Source organism: Pseudophryne corroboree, chromosome 8, assembly GCF_028390025.1.
Source record: "Pseudophryne corroboree isolate aPseCor3 chromosome 8, aPseCor3.hap2, whole genome shotgun sequence".
Taxonomy (NCBI): domain Eukaryota; kingdom Metazoa; phylum Chordata; class Amphibia; order Anura; family Myobatrachidae; genus Pseudophryne; species Pseudophryne corroboree.
This window is the reverse complement of record NC_086451.1, coordinates 177,615,598-177,634,967: the sequence shown is the minus strand read 5'-3', so window position 1 is coordinate 177,634,967 and position 19,370 is coordinate 177,615,598. Positions and strand designations below refer to the sequence as shown.

General features: G+C 46.5%; 19 non-coding genes and 2 pseudogenes across 19 annotated transcripts; 3 read left to right on the top strand and 18 right to left on the bottom strand.

Moving 5' to 3' along the window:
• The first annotated feature begins 157 nt into the window (after positions 1–157).
• LOC134951406 (U1 spliceosomal RNA) lies at positions 158–321 on the top strand. The gene has a single exon (XR_010184153.1). It is a non-coding gene; the product is annotated as a U1 spliceosomal RNA (small nuclear RNA).
• A 152-nt stretch (positions 322–473) lies between these two features.
• LOC134952399 (U1 spliceosomal RNA) lies at positions 474–636 on the top strand. The gene has a single exon (XR_010184931.1). It is a non-coding gene; the product is annotated as a U1 spliceosomal RNA (small nuclear RNA).
• Positions 637–1,306: 670 nt separating this feature from the next.
• On the top strand, positions 1,307–1,470 carry LOC134951684 (U1 spliceosomal RNA). The gene has a single exon (XR_010184379.1). It is a non-coding gene; the product is annotated as a U1 spliceosomal RNA (small nuclear RNA).
• Positions 1,471–3,545: 2,075 nt separating this feature from the next.
• LOC134952076 (U1 spliceosomal RNA) lies at positions 3,546–3,708 on the bottom strand. The gene has a single exon (XR_010184689.1). It is a non-coding gene; the product is annotated as a U1 spliceosomal RNA (small nuclear RNA).
• A 152-nt stretch (positions 3,709–3,860) lies between these two features.
• Positions 3,861–4,024, bottom strand: LOC134951405 (U1 spliceosomal RNA). The gene has a single exon (XR_010184152.1). It is a non-coding gene; the product is annotated as a U1 spliceosomal RNA (small nuclear RNA).
• A 695-nt stretch (positions 4,025–4,719) lies between these two features.
• On the bottom strand, positions 4,720–4,861 carry LOC134953338 (U1 spliceosomal RNA; annotated as a pseudogene).
• Positions 4,862–5,013: 152 nt separating this feature from the next.
• LOC134950757 (U1 spliceosomal RNA) lies at positions 5,014–5,177 on the bottom strand. The gene has a single exon (XR_010183620.1). It is a non-coding gene; the product is annotated as a U1 spliceosomal RNA (small nuclear RNA).
• A 695-nt stretch (positions 5,178–5,872) lies between these two features.
• On the bottom strand, positions 5,873–6,014 carry LOC134953337 (U1 spliceosomal RNA; annotated as a pseudogene).
• A 152-nt stretch (positions 6,015–6,166) lies between these two features.
• Positions 6,167–6,330, bottom strand: LOC134950938 (U1 spliceosomal RNA). The gene has a single exon (XR_010183769.1). It is a non-coding gene; the product is annotated as a U1 spliceosomal RNA (small nuclear RNA).
• Positions 6,331–6,990: 660 nt separating this feature from the next.
• On the bottom strand, positions 6,991–7,153 carry LOC134952433 (U1 spliceosomal RNA). The gene has a single exon (XR_010184956.1). It is a non-coding gene; the product is annotated as a U1 spliceosomal RNA (small nuclear RNA).
• A 152-nt stretch (positions 7,154–7,305) lies between these two features.
• On the bottom strand, positions 7,306–7,469 carry LOC134951158 (U1 spliceosomal RNA). The gene has a single exon (XR_010183949.1). It is a non-coding gene; the product is annotated as a U1 spliceosomal RNA (small nuclear RNA).
• Positions 7,470–8,130: 661 nt separating this feature from the next.
• Positions 8,131–8,293, bottom strand: LOC134952924 (U1 spliceosomal RNA). Its single transcript, XR_010185298.1, has one exon. It is a non-coding gene; the product is annotated as a U1 spliceosomal RNA (small nuclear RNA).
• Positions 8,294–8,445: 152 nt separating this feature from the next.
• Positions 8,446–8,609, bottom strand: LOC134950374 (U1 spliceosomal RNA). Its single transcript, XR_010183305.1, has one exon. It is a non-coding gene; the product is annotated as a U1 spliceosomal RNA (small nuclear RNA).
• A 2,623-nt stretch (positions 8,610–11,232) lies between these two features.
• LOC134953265 (U1 spliceosomal RNA) lies at positions 11,233–11,395 on the bottom strand. The gene has a single exon (XR_010185530.1). It is a non-coding gene; the product is annotated as a U1 spliceosomal RNA (small nuclear RNA).
• A 152-nt stretch (positions 11,396–11,547) lies between these two features.
• Positions 11,548–11,711, bottom strand: LOC134950891 (U1 spliceosomal RNA). The gene has a single exon (XR_010183729.1). It is a non-coding gene; the product is annotated as a U1 spliceosomal RNA (small nuclear RNA).
• A 671-nt stretch (positions 11,712–12,382) lies between these two features.
• Positions 12,383–12,545, bottom strand: LOC134953369 (U1 spliceosomal RNA). Its single transcript, XR_010185543.1, has one exon. It is a non-coding gene; the product is annotated as a U1 spliceosomal RNA (small nuclear RNA).
• A 152-nt stretch (positions 12,546–12,697) lies between these two features.
• LOC134951129 (U1 spliceosomal RNA) lies at positions 12,698–12,861 on the bottom strand. The gene has a single exon (XR_010183925.1). It is a non-coding gene; the product is annotated as a U1 spliceosomal RNA (small nuclear RNA).
• A 670-nt stretch (positions 12,862–13,531) lies between these two features.
• Positions 13,532–13,694, bottom strand: LOC134953126 (U1 spliceosomal RNA). The gene has a single exon (XR_010185441.1). It is a non-coding gene; the product is annotated as a U1 spliceosomal RNA (small nuclear RNA).
• A 152-nt stretch (positions 13,695–13,846) lies between these two features.
• Positions 13,847–14,010, bottom strand: LOC134951898 (U1 spliceosomal RNA). The gene has a single exon (XR_010184552.1). It is a non-coding gene; the product is annotated as a U1 spliceosomal RNA (small nuclear RNA).
• A 673-nt stretch (positions 14,011–14,683) lies between these two features.
• On the bottom strand, positions 14,684–14,846 carry LOC134952667 (U1 spliceosomal RNA). Its single transcript, XR_010185142.1, has one exon. It is a non-coding gene; the product is annotated as a U1 spliceosomal RNA (small nuclear RNA).
• A 152-nt stretch (positions 14,847–14,998) lies between these two features.
• On the bottom strand, positions 14,999–15,162 carry LOC134950618 (U1 spliceosomal RNA). The gene has a single exon (XR_010183506.1). It is a non-coding gene; the product is annotated as a U1 spliceosomal RNA (small nuclear RNA).
• Between the last annotated feature and the right edge of the window lie 4,208 nt (positions 15,163–19,370).

Here is a 19,370-nt window from a genome sequence, read left to right as displayed (position 1 = left end):
AGGCAGCCTTCTGCCCTCCCTTGTTCATCTGAAAATATGTGTTCTCCCTGCAGTTGTTGTCCCCAGATGAGAGTTCCCTTGTGCTGCCTCAGTTGAATCTCCTTTACTTGACAGAGATGTGCCTGAGCAGCAGCCCTCCCCAGCCCTATCCCAAATCATACTTATTTTGCATAGGAGATACCATGGTCATGAAGATTGTTCTCCCAGGGTGAGGTTCATTCATTGCATTCTGGGTATGCTGACCCCTGTGATTTCCCCAAATGTGGGAAACTTGACTGCATTATTTGTGGTAGTGAGTGACTGTGTTTGTGCTTTCCTCTGGTCAGCTCTGGTAAAAGTCAGATTTCTTTGTCTCAGATCTTCCTCTAGCCTTGTTCTTCTTTCGAGAGTTTCCTTGTGCTGCCTCAGTTGGATCTCCTTCACTTGACAGGGGGGTGCCCGAGCAGCGACCCTCCCCAGCTCTAGCCCAACTCCTTCTTACCTGCCAGGTGAGATACTATGATCATGAAGGTGCTTCTCCCAGGGCAAGGCTCACCCATTGCACTCTGGGTGTGCTGCTCCTGCGATTTCCCCAAATGTGGGAAACTTGACTGCATAATTTGTGTTTCCCCTGGTCGGCTCTCGTATAATTCAGATCTCTTTGTCTCAGGTCTCTCTCCAGCCTAGTTTGCTGTCTGTTTCCACTTCTCTTTTCTTGAGCCGCTCCCTTCTATGCCCTTGCGCACTATCCTGTCTTCTCCCGTCTGCTTACTTTTTGCCTTCCAACGCACAATGCGAACTACAGGTAGTGCTGCAGGTCCCACACCCTTTTATTTGCCTTACAGAGCAGCTCTGGAGCTGTTACAGTGCCAACTGCTGCAAGAAATCAGCTTGAATGCTTCAGGGGCTGGGGCATAGCCAACATGAGCCCCACACCGAAGGAGGGTGGAGGTGTTTAATGCGAGCTAGGGGTCATCCAAGCGCCGCAAAAGGCTGCCATGCCCTGCACGCCCCTTTTCTCTTTTCATATGCAGACGAGGGTTGAAGCCAACTTTGACCCACTGCTTGGATGACATCACCATATGCAAATCCATCTGCTGCAGGCCTTCCCCCAGGAATGCTTGCACTAGTTGTTGCATTTTGTTTGTTGTTTGGGGGTGCTTCAGTATTAGGTAGCCTTCTGCCCTCCCATGTTCATCTGAAAATATGTGTTCTCCCTGCAGTTGTTGTCCCCAGATGAGAGTTCCCTTGTGCTGCCTCAGTTGAATCTCCTTTACTTGACAGAGATGTGCCTGAGCAGCGGCCCTCCCCAGCCCTATCCCAAATCATACTTATTTTGCATAGGAGATACCATGGTCATGAAGATTGTTCTCCCAGGGTGAGGTTCATTCATTGCATTCTGGGTATGCTGACCCCTGTGATTTCCACAAATGTGGGAAACTTGACAGCATTATTTGTGGTAGTGGGGGACTGTGTTTGTGCTTTCCTCTGGTCAGCTCTGGTAAAAGTCAGATTTCTTTGTCTCAGATTTTCCTCTAGCCTTGTTCTTCTTTCGAGAGTTCCCTTGTGCTGCCTCAGTTGGATCTCCTTCACTTGACAGGGGGCTGCCCGAGCAGCGACCCTCCCCAGCTCTAGCACATGTAAGTTTGTTTTTATTTTACTACATTGTGGTTTGTGGCTCTATACCATGTAATGCATGTCTTTTAACAGTAGTCAAGTCTTCCAATGTGCTTGTTAGTGAAACCCAATACATAGCTTTATTTTATTTTGTTTCTTCAAATATTGAATGCATATGTCTTATAACTTTTTTTTTCAATATATAAACATTTTTATTATAAGATTTTCAATGACACAAGTACATCCAAGTTGCAGATTATGGGTTGTGAAGGACAAATCAACCATATAAACAATTTAAGCAATTTAAATTGCATGCAGGTAGTAGAATATCAAACTCCTTGGATGAGAGTTGGTCGTAATAAACTAGGATAGAAAAGAATAAAGTAGAAAATAAGATTTTAAACCTACCGGTAAATCTTTTTCTCGTAGTCCGTAGAGGGTGCTGGGGACTCCGTAAGGACCATGGGGATAGACGGGCTCCGCAGGAGACATGGGCACTTTAAGAAAGACTTTAGTTCTGGGTGTGCACTGGCTCCTCCCTCTATGCGCCTCTATGCCACAGTTAGAGAAACTGTGCCCAGAGGAGACTGACAGTATGAGGAAAGGATTTTGTTAATCCAGGGCAAGATTCATACCAGCCACACCAATCACACTGTATAACTTGTGATAAACTACCCAGTTAAGAGTACGAAAAAACAACATACTGTAGCATCAGTGCAGGACCGATGCAACTATAACATAACCCTTATTGAAGCAATAACTATATACAAGTATTGCAGAAGTAGTCCGCACTTGGGACGGGCGCCCAGCATCCTCTACGGACTACGAGAAAAAGATTTACCGGTAGGTTTAAAATCTTATTTTCTCTAACGTCCTAGAGGATGCTGGGGACTCCATAAGGACCATGGGGATTATACCAAAGCTCCAAAACGGGCGGGAGAGTGCGGATGACTCTGCAGCACCGATTGAGCAAACATGAGTTCCTCCTCAGCCAGGGTATCAAACTTATAGTATTTTGAAAAGGTGTTTGAACCTGACCAAGTAGCAGCTCGACACAGCTGTAGTGCCGAGACCCCTCGGGCAGCCGCCCAAGAAGAGCCCACTTTCCTCGTGGAATGGGCCTAGACCGATTTCGGTAACTGCAATCCAGCCATAGAATGCGCTTGCTGAATCGTGTTACAAATCCAGCGAGCAATAGCCTGCTTTGAAGCAGGGGCACCAATCTTGTTGGTTGCATACAGGACAAACAGCGCTTCAGTTTTCCTGACTCTAGCCGTCCTGGCCACGTAAATTTTCAAAGCCCTGACCACATCAAGTAACTCGGAATCCTCCAAGTCACGCGTAGCCAAAGGCACCACAATAGATTGGTTCATATGAAAAGATGAGACCACTTTTGGTAGGAATTGAGGATGGGTCCGCAATTCCGCTCTATCCACATGGAACACCAAATATGGGCTTTTATGTGACAAAGCCGCTAATTCCGACACTCGCCTAGCCGAAGCCAAGGCTAATAACATGACCACCTTCCACGTGAGATATGTTAACTCCACCGTTTTAAGGCTGCTAAAAACTGCTAGCGAGCAATCAACTCAGAATGACCCCCATAGTGTATTGCAAGAAAATATCTGTAAATCCAATGGTACCGTAAGTGCGGTATATACTCGCACTTCTTTGCGGGGCGAGAACATCTCCCCTAAGTGAAGTCAGCCCTATGAATAGAGTTTGTGTGATCCCTGTGCAGCAGTCACAGAAAGGGTTCATCTCTGCAGTTTGTCACTCAAATTACATTGTTGCATTTTTTCTAGAAGTGGATCTGAGAGCTGTTACCCGCAGACCAGCTACAATAATTATCCTGGGATAGTGCGCAAGGGCATAGAAGGGAGCGGCTCAAGAAAAGAGAAGTGGAAACAGACAGCAAACTAGGCTGGAGAGAGACCTGAGACAAAGAGATCTGAATTATACGAGAGCCGACCAGGGGAAACACAAATTATGCAGTCAAGTTTCCCACATTTGGGGAAATCGCAGGAGCAGCACACCCAGAGTGCAATGGGTGAGCCTTGCCCTGGGAGAAGCACCTTCATGATCATAGTATCTCACCTGGCAGGTAAGTAGGAGTTGGGCTAGAGCTGGGGAGGGTCGCTGCTCGGGCACCCCCCTGTCAAGTGAAGGAGATCCAACTGAGGCAGCACAAGGAAACTCTCGAAAGAAGAACAAGGCTAGAGGAAGATCTGAGACAAAGAAATCTGACTTTTACCAGAGCTGACCAGAGGAAAGCACAAACACAGTCACTCACTACCACAAATAATGCAGTCAAGTTTCCCACATTTGGGGAAATCACAGGGGTCAGCATACCCAGAATGCAATGAATGAACCTCACCCTGGGAGAACAATCTTCATGACCATGGTATCTCCTATGCAAAATAAGTATGATTTGGGATAGGGCTGGGGAGGGCCGCTGCTCAGGCACATCTCTGTCAAGTAAAGGAGATTCAACTGAGGCAGCACAAGGGAACTCTCATCTGGGGACAACAACTGCAGGGAGAACACATATTTTCAGATGAACATGGGAGGGCAGAAGGCTGCCTAATACTGAAGCACCCCCAAACAACAAACCAAATGCAACAACTAGTACAAGCATTCCTGGGGGAAGGTCTGCAGAAGACGGATTTGCATACGGTGATGTCATCCAAGCAGTGGGCCAAAGTTGGCTGGAACCCTCATCTGCATATGAAAAGAGAAAAGGGGTATGCAGGGCATGGCGGCCTTTTGCGGCGCTTGGATGACCCCTAGTTCGCATTAAATACCCCCACACTCCTTCTGTGTGGGGCTCATGTTGGCCATGCCCCAGTCCCTGAAGCATTCAAGCTGATTTCTTGCAGCAGCTGGGCACTGTAACAGCTCCAGAGCTGCTCTGTAAGGCAAGTAAAAGTGTGTGGGCCCTGCAGCACTACCTGTAGTTTGCATTGTGCATTGTAAGGCACAAAGTAAGCAGACGGGAGGAGAAGTCAGGATAGTGCACAAGGGTATAGAAGGGAGGGGCTCAAGAAAAAAGAAGTGGAAACAGACAGCAAACTAGGCTGGAGAGAGACCTGAGACAAAGAGATCTGAATTATATGAGAGCCGACCAGGGGAAACACAAATTACGCAGTCAAGTTTCCCACATTTGGGGAAATCACAGGGGCAGCACACCCAGAGTGCAATGGGTGATCCTTGCCCAGGGAGAAGCAACTTCATGATCATAGTATCTCACCTGGCAGGTAAGTAGGAGTTGGGCTAGAGCTGGGGAGGGTCGCTGCTCGGGCAGCCCCCTGTCAAGTGAAGGAGATCCAACTGAGGCAGCACAAGGGAACTCTCGAAAGAAGAACAAGGCTAGAGGAAAATCTGAGACAAAGAAATCTGACTTTTACCAGAGCTGACCAGAGGAAAGCACAAACACAGTCCCCCACTACCACAAATAATGCAGTCGAGTTTCCCACATTTGTGGAAATCACAGGGGTCAGCATACCCAGAATGCAATGAATGAACCTCACCCTGGGAGAACAATCTTCATGACCATGGTATCTCCTATGCAAAATAAGTATGATTTGGGATAGGGCTGGGGAGGGCCGCTGCTCAGGCACATCTCTGTCAAGTAAAGGAGATTCAACTGAGGCAGCACAAGGGAACTCTCATCTGGGGACAACAACTGCAGGGAGAACACATATTTTCAGATGAACATGGGAGGGCAGAAGGCTACCTAATACTGAAGCACCCCAAAACAACAAACAAAATGCAACAACTAGTGCAGGCATTCCTGGGGGAAGGCCTGCAGCAGATGGATTTGCATATGGTGATGTCATCCAAGCAGTGGGTCAAAGTTGGCTTCAACCCTCGTCTGCATATGAAAAGAGAAAAGGGGCGTGCAGGGCATGGCAGCCTTTTGCGGCGCTTGGATGACCCCTAGCTCGCATTAAACACCTTCACCCTCCTTCGGTGTGGGGCTCATGTTGGCCATGCCCCAGCCCCTGAAGCATTCAAGCTGATTTCTTGCAGCAGCTGGGCACTGTAACAGCTCCAGAGCTGCTCTGTAAGGCAAGTAAAAGGGTGTGGGCCCTGCAGCACTACCTGTAGTTTGCATTGTGCATTGTAAGGCACAAAGTAAGCAGACGGGAGGAGAAGTCAGGATAGTGCACAAGGGTATAGAAGGGAGGGGCTCAAGAAAAAAGAAGTGGAAACAGACAGCAAACTAGGCTGGAGAGAGACCTGAGACAAAGAGATCTGAATTATATGAGAGCCGACCAGGGGAAACACAAATTACGCAGTCAAGTTTCCCACATTTGGGGAAATCACAGGGGCAGCACACCCAGAGTGCAATGGGTGATCCTTGCCCAGGGAGAAGCAACTTCATGATCATAGTATCTCACCTGGCAGGTAAGTAGGAGTTGGGCTAGAGCTGGGGAGGGTCGCTGCTCGGGCACCCCCCTGTCAAGTGAAGGAGATCCAACTGAGGCAGCACAAGGGAACTCTCGAAAGAAGAAAAAGGCTAGAGGAAAATCTGAGACAAAGAAATCTGACTTTTACCAGAGCTGACCAGAGGAAAGCACAAACACAGTCCCCCACTACCACAAATAATGCAGTCGAGTTTCCCACATTTATGGAAATCACAGGGGTCAGCATACCCAGAATGCAATGAATGAACCTCACCCTGGGAGAACAATCTTCATGACCATGGTATCTCCTATGCAAAATAAGTATGATTTGGGATAGGGCTGGGGAGGGCCGCTGCTCAGGCACATCTCTGTCAAGTAAAGAAGATTCAACTGAGGCAGCACAAGGGAACTCTCATCTGGGGACAACAACTGCAGGGAGAACACATATTTTCAGATGAACATGGGAGGGCAGAAGGCTGCCTAATACTGAAGCACCCCCAAACAACAAACCAAATGCAACAACTAGTGCAAGCATTCCTGGGGGAAGGCTGCAGCAGATGGATTTGCATATGGTGATGTCATCCAAGCAGTGGGTCAAAGTTGGCTTCAACCCTCGTCTGCATATGAAAAGAGAAAAGGGGCGTGCAGGGCATGGCGGCCTTTTGCGGCGATTGGATGACCCCTAGTTCGCATTAAACACCTCCACCCTCCTTCGGTGTGGGGCTATGCCCCAGCCCCTGAAGCATTCAAGCTGATTTCTTGCAGCAGCTAGGCACTGTAACAGCTCCAGAGCTGCTCTGTAAGGCAAGTAAAAGGGCGTGGGCCCTGCAGCACTACCTTTAGTTCGCATTGTGCGTTGGAAGGCACAAATTAAGCAGACGGGAGAAGTCAGGATAGTGCGCAAGGGCATAGAAGGGAGCGGCTCAAGAAAAAAGAAGTGGAAATAGACAGCAAACTAGGCTGGAGAGAGACCTGAGACAAAGAGATCTGAATTATACGAGAGCCGACCAGGGGAAACACAAATTATGCAGTCAAGTTTCCCACATTTGGGGAAATCGCAGGAGCAGCACACCCAGAGTGCAATGGGTGAGACTTGCCCTGGGAGAAGCACCTTCATGATCATAGTATCTCACCTGGCAGGTAAGTAGGATTTGGGATAGAGCTGGGGAGGGTCGCTGCTCGGGCACCCCCCTGTCAAGTGAAGTAGATCCAACTGAGGCAGCACAAGGAAACTCTCGATAGAAGAACAAGGCTAGAGGAAGATCTGAGACAAATAAATCTGACTTTTACCAGAGCTGACCAGAGGAAAGAACAAACACAGTCCCCCACTACCACACATAATGCAGTCGAGTTTCCCACATTTGGGGAAATCATAGGGGTCAGCATACCCAGAATGCAATGAATGAACCTCACCCTGGGAGAACAATCTTCATGACCATGGTATCTCCTATGCAAAATAAGTATGACTTGGGATAGGGCTGGGGAGGGCCGCTGCTCAGGCACATCTCTGTCAAGTAAAGGAGATTCAACTGAGGCAGCACAAGGGAACTCTCATCTGGGGACAACAACTGCAGGGAGAACACATATTTTCAGATGAACATGGGAGGGCAGAAGGCTGCCTAATACTGAAGCACCCCCAAACAACAAACCAAATGCAACAACTAGTGCAAGCATTCCTGGGGGAAGGCCTGCAGCAGATGGATTTGCATATGGTGATGTCATCCAAGCAGTGGGTCAAAGTTGGCTTCAACCCTCGTCTGCATATGAAAAGAGAAAAGGGGCGTGCAGGGCATGGCGGCCTTTTGCGGCGCTTGGATGACCCCTAGTTTGCATTAAACACCTCCACCCTCCTTCGGTGTGGGGCTATGCCCCAGCCCCTGAAGCATTCAAGCTGATTTCTTGCAGCAGCTGGGCACTGTAACAGCTCCAGAGCTGCTCTGTAAGGCAAGTAAAAGGGTGTGGGCCCTGCAGCACTACCTGTGGTTTGCATTGTGCGTTGGAAGGCACAAAGTAAGCAGACGGGAGAAGTCAGGATAGTGCGCAAGGGCATAGAAGGGAGCAACTCAAGAAAAGAGAAGTGGAAACAGACAGCAAACTAGGCTGGAGAGAGACCTGAGACAAAGAGATCTGAATTATACGAGAGCCGACCAGGGGAAACACAAATTATGCAGTCAAGTGTCCAACATTTGGGGAAACCGCAGGAGCAGCACACCCAGAGTGCAATGGGTGAGCCTTGCCCTGGGAGAAGCACCTTCATGATCATAGTATCTCACCTGGCAGGTAAGTAGGAGTTGGGCTAGAGCTGGGGAGGGTCGCTGCTTGGGCACCCCCCTGTCAAGTGAAGGAGATCCAACTGAGGCAGCACATGGAAACTCTCGAAAGAAGAACAAGGCTAGAGGAAGATCTGAGACAAATAAATCTGACTTTTACCAGAGCTGACCAGAGGAAAGCACAAACACAGTCCCCCACTACCACAAATAATGCAGTCGAGTTTCCCACATTTGGGGAAATCACAGGGGTCAGCATACCCAGAATGCAATGAATGAACCTCACCCTGGGAGAACAATCTTCATGACCATGGTATCTCCTATGCAAAATAAGTATGATTTGGGATAGGGCTGGGGAGGGCCGCTGCTCAGGCACATCTCTGTCAAGAATTTATAAAGTCTATACATATATATAACCAAATGTCAATATATATATATAGAACCCAGCGATTCTATCAAAACTTATCTATTTCACCAATTTGTTGCTTATTTAATCTTTATACATCTATTAATTTTCACCATATATTATAAAATGCTGCTCCCATAGGTAGTACTGTTCTACCAATAATAAACCAAATTTTAAAGATAATCACACTTGTTATTAAGGGAGCGCAAAAAATAAAATATACAAGCTCTTTATTTTTAAAAAATATATATAGACAGAAGAAACCCACATTCAATAAAATACAATGGAGTCAACATATATAGGCACCACTATCCATATCTAAATGTAATCAGGATCTATTTCATATTGCCCTTGATGACAACGGAATGTTTATTAAAGTGTCCAAAAAATCCTCCTGGATACAGCTGTTGTAATTTAATCATTACTTTCCAATTGTAATTGATACATTAAATTCCTTCTTGTGGATGAACAGCAACAGTTGTAACCAACGCCTCTTATTTACTGCAGTTAAAGTTCATATGTAACTCACGTGAGTAATGAAAGAAAACAGGGGGAGAGCGCTGTGATGGTTGGTGAAACACAGCGGTATGCTACGACCCCCGTTAACCGTGGCTGGATCTTATTGGCACTCGCGGTCGGGATATTTCTCCCTGCCGTGGGGTAGAGACCTCCTTTTGCTCGGTCTCAAATAGCTTTTTCCCCTTCACCGCTGTCTTTACATTAGACGTCCGCCGTGATGTAGCTCGTTCATGAACGGGCTTATATCTCAGCAATCAGAGTGTCCGGTAATCACCTTCCTTACGCGTTTTTCCGCTGTTATCCAAGAGCGGTTTCGTCAGAGGATACATCAGCAGCCTAGCAGGCTCTTTTTAAAATGCACCGGACCAATAGCATTACTAATTAGTTGATTGGATACATACATGTACTAATTGGATGCATACATGTAATGACTCACATATGGAACAACTTTCTAATTGCAATTGCACATATAAAGGCATTTCATAATATAAAAATAAGCAACATGGTGATTAAAAATAATAATAAAATAAGCAACAAGGTGGTTTAAAAAATAACAGAAAATATATAATCTATATACAGATTAACCTATAATCTTTCAATCAATACCTCATATCTATAATCACATATACATAATTCAGAGACTCAGCACTAAGGATCCCCATTTACTTATATAAAACCTTTTAGGGTAACATAAATCCATGCCATTACTAAAGCAGTTCTTGTGGCGCAGGGGAAACATCAAATGCACTCTATGCAGCTAGTCCCATGTTCGAATCCAACCTGCTCAGCTTAACATCCATATTATTTATTTACTTTTAATGGGATCATTCTATCAATTCATTTTTACCTTTAATTTTTGTTAATATTATTTCTATATTTCATTATTTTAACCCCTGGAATAACTACATTGCTGTTTAAACAACAAAAAGAATTGAAGAAAAAATAAATATTAAACAGACAATTTAAGGATTCGAAGATTTAAATATTTAAAGATTTTAAAATTTAAAACAGGGAGGGGGGGGAGGGAGGGGGGCCTTTTGGGAGAAGGAGGGGAAAAAAATAAAAATAGAAAAAAAAATATATATAGAACCAAGAGAAAGTGTAAAAAGAGGATGGAGGAAGAAATCTGATGTTCATCATTACTAGTGGATTTTACTAAAGAACTTTAAAGGAACACACACAACAGGATTATACAGTTTCATCCTAAGAGGAAAGCTGTTTCCAAAATAGCTACTTCTAATAATTTTTTTATTTATTAAACATACAATAAATGGATATTCAATAAATAATGTATTAGGTAAATCAATAGATAAAATCTTCAGAGACTGCCAATGTTGTTCAGTTCGATGCTCTCATTCAGACCATCAGGTGTAAGGGTACCCAAAGAAAAAATCCAAAATGCCTCCCTTGTCAAGTAAAGGAGATTCAACTGAGGCAGCACAAGGGAACTCTCATCTGGGGACAACAACTGCAGGGAGAACACATATTTTCAGATGAACATGGGAGGGCAGAAGGCTGCCTAATACTGAAGCACCCCCAAACAACAAACCAAATGCAACAACTAGTACAAGCATTCCTGGGGGAAGGCCTGCAGCAGATGGATTTGCATATGGTGATGTCATCCAAGCAGTGGGTCAAAGTTGGCTTCAACCCTCGTCTGCATATGAAAAGAGAAAAGGGGCGTGCAGGGCATGGCGGCCTTTTGCGGCGCTTGGATGACCCCTAGTTCGCATTAAACACCTCCACCCTACTTCGGTGTGGGGCTCATGTTGGCTATGCCCCAGCCCCTGAAGCATTCAAGCTGATTACTTACAGCAGCTGGGCACTGTAATAGCTCCAGAGCTGCTCTGTAAGGCAACTAAAAGGGTGTGGGCCCTGCAGCACTACCTGTAGTTCGCATTGTGCGTTGGACGGCACAAAGTAAGCAGACGGTAGAAGTCAAGATAGTGCGCAAGGGCATAGAAGGGAGTGGCTCAAGAAAAGAGAAGTGTAAACAGACAGCAAACTAGGCTGGAGAGAGACATGAGACAAAGAGATCTGAATTATACGAGAGCCGACCAGGGGAAACACAAATTATGCAGTCAAGTTTCCCACATTTGGGGATATCGCAGGAGCAGCACACCCAGAGTGCAATTGGTGAGCCTTGCCCTGGGAGAAGCACCTTCATGATCATAGTATCTCACCTAGCAGGTAAGTAGGAGTTGGGCTAGAGCTGGGGAGGGTCACTGCTCGGGCACCCCCCTGTCAAGTGAAGGAGATCCAACTAAGGCAACACAAGGGAACTCTCGAAAGAAGAACAAGGCTAGAGGAAGATCTGAGACAAAGAAATCTGACTTTTACCAGAGCTGACCAGAGGAAAGCACAAACACAGTCCCCCACTACCACAAATAATGCTGTCAAGTTTACCACATTTGGGGAAATCACAGGGGTCAGCATACCCAGAATGCAATGAATGAACCTCACCCTGGGAGAACAATCTTCATGACCATAGTATCTCCTATGCAAAATAAGTATGATTTGGGATAGGGCTGGAGAGGGCCGCTGCTCAGGCACATCTCTGTCAAGTAAAGGAGATTCAACTGAGGCAGCACAAGGGAACTCTCATCTGGGGACAACAACTGCAGGAGGTACACATATTTTCAGATGAACATGGGAGGGCAGAAGGCTGCCTAATACTGAAGCACCCCCAAACAACAAACCAAATGCAACAACTAGTGCAAGCATTCCTGGGGGAAGGCCTGCAGCAGATGGATTTGCATATGGTGATGTCATCCAAGCAGTGGGTCAAAGTTGGCTTCAACCCTCGTCTGCATATGAAAAGATAAAATTGGCATGCAGGGCATGGCGGCCTTTTGCGGTGCTTGGATGACCCCTAGTTCGCATTAAACACCTCCACCCTCCTTCGGTGTGGGGCTCATGATGGCTATGCCCCAGCCCCTGAAGCATTCAAGCTGATTTCTTGCAGCAGCTGGGCACTGTAACAGCTCCAGAGCTGCTCTGTAAGGCAAGTAAAAGGGTGTGGGCCCTGCAGCACTACCTGTAGTTTGCATTGTGCGTTGGAAGGCACAAAGTAAGCAGACGGGAGAAGTCAGGACAGTGCGCAAGGGCATAGAAGGGAGCAACTCAAGAAAAGAGAAGTGGAAACAGACTGCAAATTAGGCTGGAGAGAGACCTGAGACAAAGAGATCTGAATTATACGAGAGCCGACCAGGTGAAACACAAATTATGCAGTCAAGTGTCCAACATTTGGGGAAACCGCAGGAGTAGCCCACCCAGAGTGCAATGGGTGAGCCTTGCCCTGGGAGAAGCACCTTCATGATCATAGTATCTCACCTAGCAGGTAAGTAGGAGTTGGGCTAGAGCTGGGGAGGGTCACTGCTCGGGCACCCCCCTGTCAAGTGAAGGAGATCCAACTAAGGCAACACAAGGGAACTCTCGAAAGAAGAACAAGGCTAGAGGAAGATCTGAGACAAAGAAATCTGACTTTTACCAGAGCTGACCAGAGGAAAGCACAAACACAGTCCCCCACTACCACAAATAATGCTGTCAAGTTTACCACATTTGGGGAAATAACAGGGGTCAGCATACCCAGAATGCAATGAATGAACCTCACCCTGGGAGAACAATCTTCATGACCATAGTATCTCCTATGCAAAATAAGTATGATTTGGGATAGGGCTGGAGAGGGCCGCTGCTCAGGCACATCTCTGTCAAGTAAAGGCGATTCAACTGAGGCAGCACAAGGGAACTCTCATCTTGGGACAACAACTGCAGGGAGAACACATATTTTCAGATGAACATGGGAGGGCAGAAGGCTGCCTAATACTGAAGCACCCCCAAACAACAAACCAAATGCAACAACTAGTGCAAGCATTCCTGGGGAAGGCCTGCAGCAGATGGATTTGCATATGGTGATGTCATCCAAGCAGTGGGTCAAAGTTGGCTTCAACCCTCGTCTGCATATGAAAAGAAAAAAGGGATGTGCAGGGAATGGCGGCCTTTTGCGGCGCTTGGATGACCCCTAATTCGCATTAAACATCTCCACCCTCCTTCGGTGTGGGGCTCATGTTGGTTATGCCCCAGCCCCTGAAGCATTCAAGCTGATTTCTTGCAGCAGCTGGGCACTGTAACAGCTCCAGAGCTGCTCTGTAAAGCATGTAAAAGGGTGTGGGCCCTGCAGCACTACCTGTAGTTTGCATTGTGCGTTGGAAGGCACAAAGTAAGCAGACAGGAGAGGTCAGAATAGTGCGCAAGGGCATAGAAGGGAGCGGCTCAAGAAAAGAGAAGTGGAAACAGACAGCAAACTAGGCTGGAAATAGACCTGAGACAAAGAGATCTGAATTATACGAGAGCCGACCAGGGGAAACACAAATTATGCAGTCAAGTTTCCCACATTTGGGGAAATCACAGGGGCAGCACACCAAGAGTGCAATGGGTGAGCCTTGCCCTGGGAGAAGCACCTACATGATCATAGTATCTCACCTGGCAGGTAAGTAGGAGTTGGGCTAGAGCTGGGTAGGGTCGCTGCTCGGGCACTTCCCTGTCAAGTGAAGGAGATCCAACTGAGTCAGCACAAGGGAACTCTCGAAAGAAGAACAAGGCTAGAGGAAGATCTGAGACAAATAAATCTGACTTTTACCAGAGCTGACCAGAGGAAAGCACAAACACAGTCCCCCACTACCACAAATAATGAAGTCGAGTTTCCCACATTTGGGGAAATCACAGGGGTCAGCATACCCAGAATGCAATGAATGAACCTCACCCTGGGATAACAGTCTTCATTACCATGATATCTCCTATGCAAAATAAGTATGATTTGGGATAGGGCTGGGGAGGGCCGCTGCTCAGGCACATCTCTGTCAAGTAAAGGAGATTCAACTGACGCAGCACAAGGGAACTCTCATCTGGGGACAACAACTGCAGGGAGAACACATATTTTCAGATGAACATGGGAGGGCAGAAGGCTGCCTAATACTGAAGCACCCCCAAACAACAAACCAAATGCAACAACTAGTACAAGCATTCCTGGGGGAAGGTCTGCAGAAGACGGATTTGCATACAGTGATGTCATCCAAGCAGTGGGCACGGTTGGCTGGAACCCTCATCTGCATATGAAAAGAGAAAAGGGGTATGCAGGGAATGGCGGCCTTTTGCGGCGCTTGGATGACCCTTAGTTCGCATTAAACACCCCCACCCTCCTTCGGTGTGGGGCTCATGTTTGCAATGCCCCAGCCCCTGAAGCATTCAAGCTGATTTCTTGCAGCAGCTTGGCACTGTAACAGCTCCAGAGCTGCTCTGTAATGCAAGTAAAAGTTTGTGGGCCCTGCAGCACTACCTGTAGTTTGCATTGTGCATTGGAAGGCACAAAGTAAGCAGACAGGAGGAGAAGTCAGGATAGTGCACAAGGGTATAGAAAGGAGGGGCTCAAAAAAAAAGAAGTGGAAACAGACTGCAAACTAGGCTGGAGAGAGACCTGAGACAAAGAGATCTGAATTATATGAAAGCCGACCAGTGGAAACACAAATTATGCAGTCAAGTTTCCCACATTTGGGGAAATCACAGGGGCAGCACACCCAGAGTGCAATGGGTGAGCCTTGTCCTGGGAGAAGCACCTTCATGATCATAGTATCTCACCTGGCAGGTAAGTAGGAGTTGGGCTAGAGCTGGGGAGGGTCGCTGCTTGGGCACCCCCCTGTCAAGTAAAGGAGATCCAACTGAGGCAGCACAAGGGAACTCTCGAAAGAAGAACAAGGCTAGAGGAAGATCTGAGACAAAGAAATCTGACTTTTACCAGAGCTGACCAGAGGAAAGCACAAACACAGTCCCCCACTACCACAAATAATGCAGTCAAGTTTCCCACATTTGGGGAAATCACAGGGGTCAGCATACCCAGAATGCAATGAATGAACCTCACCCTGGGAGAACAATCTTCATGACCATGGTCTCTCCTATGCAAAATAAGTATGATTTGGGATAGGGCTGGGGAGGGCCGCTGCTCAGGCACATCTCTGTCAAGTAAAGAAGATTCAACTGAGGCAGCACAAGGGAACTCTCATCTGGGGACAACAACTGCAGGGAGAACACATATTTTCAGATGAACATGGGAGGGCAGAAGGCTGCCTAATACTGAAGCACCCCCAAACAACAAACCAAATGCAACAACTAGTGCAAGCATTCCTGGAGGAAGGCCTGCAGCAGATGGATTTGCATATGGTGATGTCATCCAAGCAGTGGGTCAAAGTTGGCTTCAACCCTCGTCTGCATATGAATAGAGAAAAGGGGCGTGCAGGGCATGTCGGCCTTTTGCAGCGCTTGGATGACCCCTAGTTCGCATTAAACACCTCCACGCTCCTTCGGTGTGGGGCTCATGTTGGCTATGCCCCAGCCCCTGAAGCATTCAAGCTGATTTCTTGCAGAAGCTGGGCACTGTAACAGCTCCAGAGCTGCTCTGTATGGCAAGTAAAAGGGTGTGGGCCCTGCAGCACTACCTGTAGTTCGCATTGTGCGTTGGAAGGCACAAAGTAAGCAGATGGGAGAAGTCAGGATAGTGCGCAAGGGCATAGAAGGGAGCGGCTCAAGAAAAGAGAAGTGGAAACAGACAGCAAACTAGGCTGGAGAGCTCTTCTGTCTATATTTTGCAAACCTGCTCTTGTCCTCTCCAGCTGCTCCATGTAGATTTGACGTCTGGAAAGGTGCATAACCCACTGACAAGCAGGCACACTCCTGCATGAGTTTTCTCTCTCACTAGCTGGATGATACACAATCATTTGCATGTGCTCCACCTCCGACACACCACCCACCCAACCACCCAGTGATCAGAGCCACCCACAAGCCAACTGGCTCCGTGATTTAATTTGCACAGTGTAGTCATCCAGGCAGCATGTCCTTCTCAATGGAAGGATCTCTGGTTCCATGGAATCTTCCACATTGGAATGCTGCGGAATAAAAAGGATTTAAATATTCAGCTTGCTAGCATTCAATGTACCTGCGGCTTGGCTTTAGCACATGGGTCTTCATCCTGTGGCCCTCCAGCTGCTGTGAAACTACACATCCCAGCATGCCCTGCCACAGTTTTGCTATTAAGGTATGCTAAAACTGAGGCAGGGCATGCTGGGATGTGTAGTTCCACAGCATCTGGAGGGTCGCAGGTTGAAGACCCATGTTCTAGCATGCCTGTTCTATGATGCATGTACCGTGATGTCACAATCAGCTTGGAATGGGGTGTCTAGCAGGCATTTGCTGACAGCCACTTGAGGGAGACACACATCAGGAGATGCAGCATATCGGAGGTCTTCGATGCCTTTCCAGCAAATGCACACCACCTGCTGCTGGTCTGGACACAAAACAATGCCCACAATCGAAGTCCCAAAATGCCCAACTACAGGATTCATGTAAGTAGTGAATTTAGGAATGAATTTAGAAGTAGGAAATTAAGTTAGTACACAAGTACATTCAAATTCAGATCTAAAGTCTAGGTAGGCCTCACGTCCTGGCAGCCCCCAGCACTTAAAAATGCCTTGATTAGAGGTAGAGAATTAAATGTAGATAAAAAGTAGACACAAAATAAGACTCCACAGAGCAGTTATCAGGTGTCTTTATCAATTGTTGCATTTAAAAAATCAAGCAATTAGGGAACACAATGTTGCAACAATGTAACCCTATTTGCAAAATAGTACTAAATAAGTTTGTCGATGTAAGACATTTGCAAAGGCGCATCCAAAACACGCTGGAAAATGCAACTGAATCTGTTTTTGGAGGCTAGAATAGGAAATGTGCATCGGTCCTACCAGTACTGAAAGCTCTTCTACCATCTCCCTTTTCTGAAAAGCCATTTAATATATGGTTCCCAGATAGGGGACATATCAGATATTGCCTTTCAAAAGCAGCAAATATCATACCACTTCTATTGCCATCAAAGATAAACATTGATTGTTTTCAGATATTGGATTGAAAAAGCAGTCTTTATTGACATAAAGAAGCAAAAAAACATACATAAACATTACACACATAAGTACTGTGTTGCAGCACAGATAAAACACAATACAAATGCTGTCGGTATAGTACAGTTCAAGAACTACAGCACAGGCCAGCCTACACTATAAATCATGAACTGCACTATACATTTAAACAATACAATAATACAACAGTTAATAAGGCTATGGGTGTGGAGTGTAAGAGGGTGAGGGAATCACAAGCCCGAAGCTTTATTGAAAGACAGACACATATAAAGGGAGGATTAATAAATACAAAGATATCCTTTACTATAGAATGTAGTCCAATCCGGTCTTTCAACTCTTCCACAACTTAAAAACGGATAGTGTTCCCAAGCCTTCCATCCTGGAATATCTTCAGTCTCTCGCCAATGAAGAAAACAATCCCTCCAGCAGACTCTTTAACCACGATACAAGATCACAGCCAAAAGGGCGAGAAGCAACTACACTTGCGTTTAACCAAAATAGCTAAAACTTAGTGGAGGAAAGTGCAGTGCACCAAAACATAAGCTGACACAATCATGGAGAATGCGCCAGCATATATGCTCTTCTATCTATATTTTGCAAACCTGCTCTTGTACCCTCCAGCTGCTCCATGTAGATTTGACGTCTGGCAAGGTGCATAACCCACTGACAAGCAGGCACACTCCTGCATGAGTTTTCACTCTCACTAGCTGGATGATACACATTCATTTGCATGTGCTCCACCTCCGACACACCGCCCACCCAACCACCCAGTCACCAGAGCCACCCACAAGCCAACTGGCTCCGTGACTTAATTTGCACAGTGCAGTCATCCAGGCAGCATGTCCTTCTCAATGGAATAATCTCTGGTTCCATGGAATCTTCCGCATTGGAATGCTGCGGAACAAAAAGGATTTAAACATTCAGCTTGCTAGCATTCAATGTACCTGCGGCTTGGCTCTAGCACATGGGTCTTCATCCTGTGGCCCTCCAGCTGCTGTGAAACTACACATCCCAGCATGCCCTGCCACAGTTTTGCTATTAAGGTATGCTAAAACTGAGGCAGGGCATGCTGGGATGTGTAGTTCCACAGCAGCTGGAGGGTCGCAGGTTGAAGACCCATGTTCTAGCATGCCTGTTCTATGATGCATGTTCCGTGATGTCACAATCAGCTTGGAATGGGGTATCTAGCAGGCATTTGCTGACAGCCACTTGAGGTAGACACACATCAGGAGATGCAGCATTTCGGAGGTCTTCGATGCCTTTCCAGCAAATGCACACCACCTGCTGCTGGTCTGGACACAAAACAATGCCCACAATCGAAGTCCCAAAATGTCCAACTACAGGATTCATGTAAGTAGTGAATTTAGGAATGAATTTAGAAGTAGGAAATTAAGTTAGTTCACAAGTGCATTCAAATTCAGATCTAAAGTCTAGGTAGGCCTCACGTCCTGGCAGCCCCCAGCATTTAAAAATGCCTTGATTAGAGGTAGGGAATTAAATGTAGATAAGAAGTAGACGCAAAATAAGACTCCACAGAGCAGTTATCAGGTGTCTTTATCAATTGTTGCATTTAAAAAATCAAGCAATTAGGGAACACAATGTTGCAACAATGTAACCCTATTTGCAAAATAGTACTAAATAAGTTTGTTGATGTAAGACATTTGCAAAGGCGCATTTAAAACACACTGGAAAATGCAACTGAATCTGTTTTTGGAGGCTAGAATAGGAAATGTGCATCGGTCAAACAAGTACTGAAAGCTCTTCTACCATCTTCCTTTTCTGAAAAGCCATTTAATATATGGTTCCCAGATAGGGGACATATCAGATATTGCCTTTCAAAAGCAGCAAATATCATACCACTTCTATTGCCATCAAAGATAAACATTGATTGTTTTCAGATATTGGATTGAAAAAGCAGTCTTTATTGACATAAAGAAGCAAAAAAACATACATAAACATTACACACATAAGTACTAGAGATGAGCGGGTTCGGTTCCTCGGAATCCGAACCCGCCCGAACTTCATGTTTTTTTTCACGGGTCCGAGCGACTCGGATCTTCCCGCCTTGCTCGGTTAACCCGAGCGCGCCCGAACGTCATCATGACGCTGTCGGATTCTCGCGAGGCTCGGATTCTATCGCGAGACTCGGATTCTATATAAGGAGCCGCGCGTCGCCGCCATTTTCACTCGTGCATTGAGATTGATAGGGAGAGGA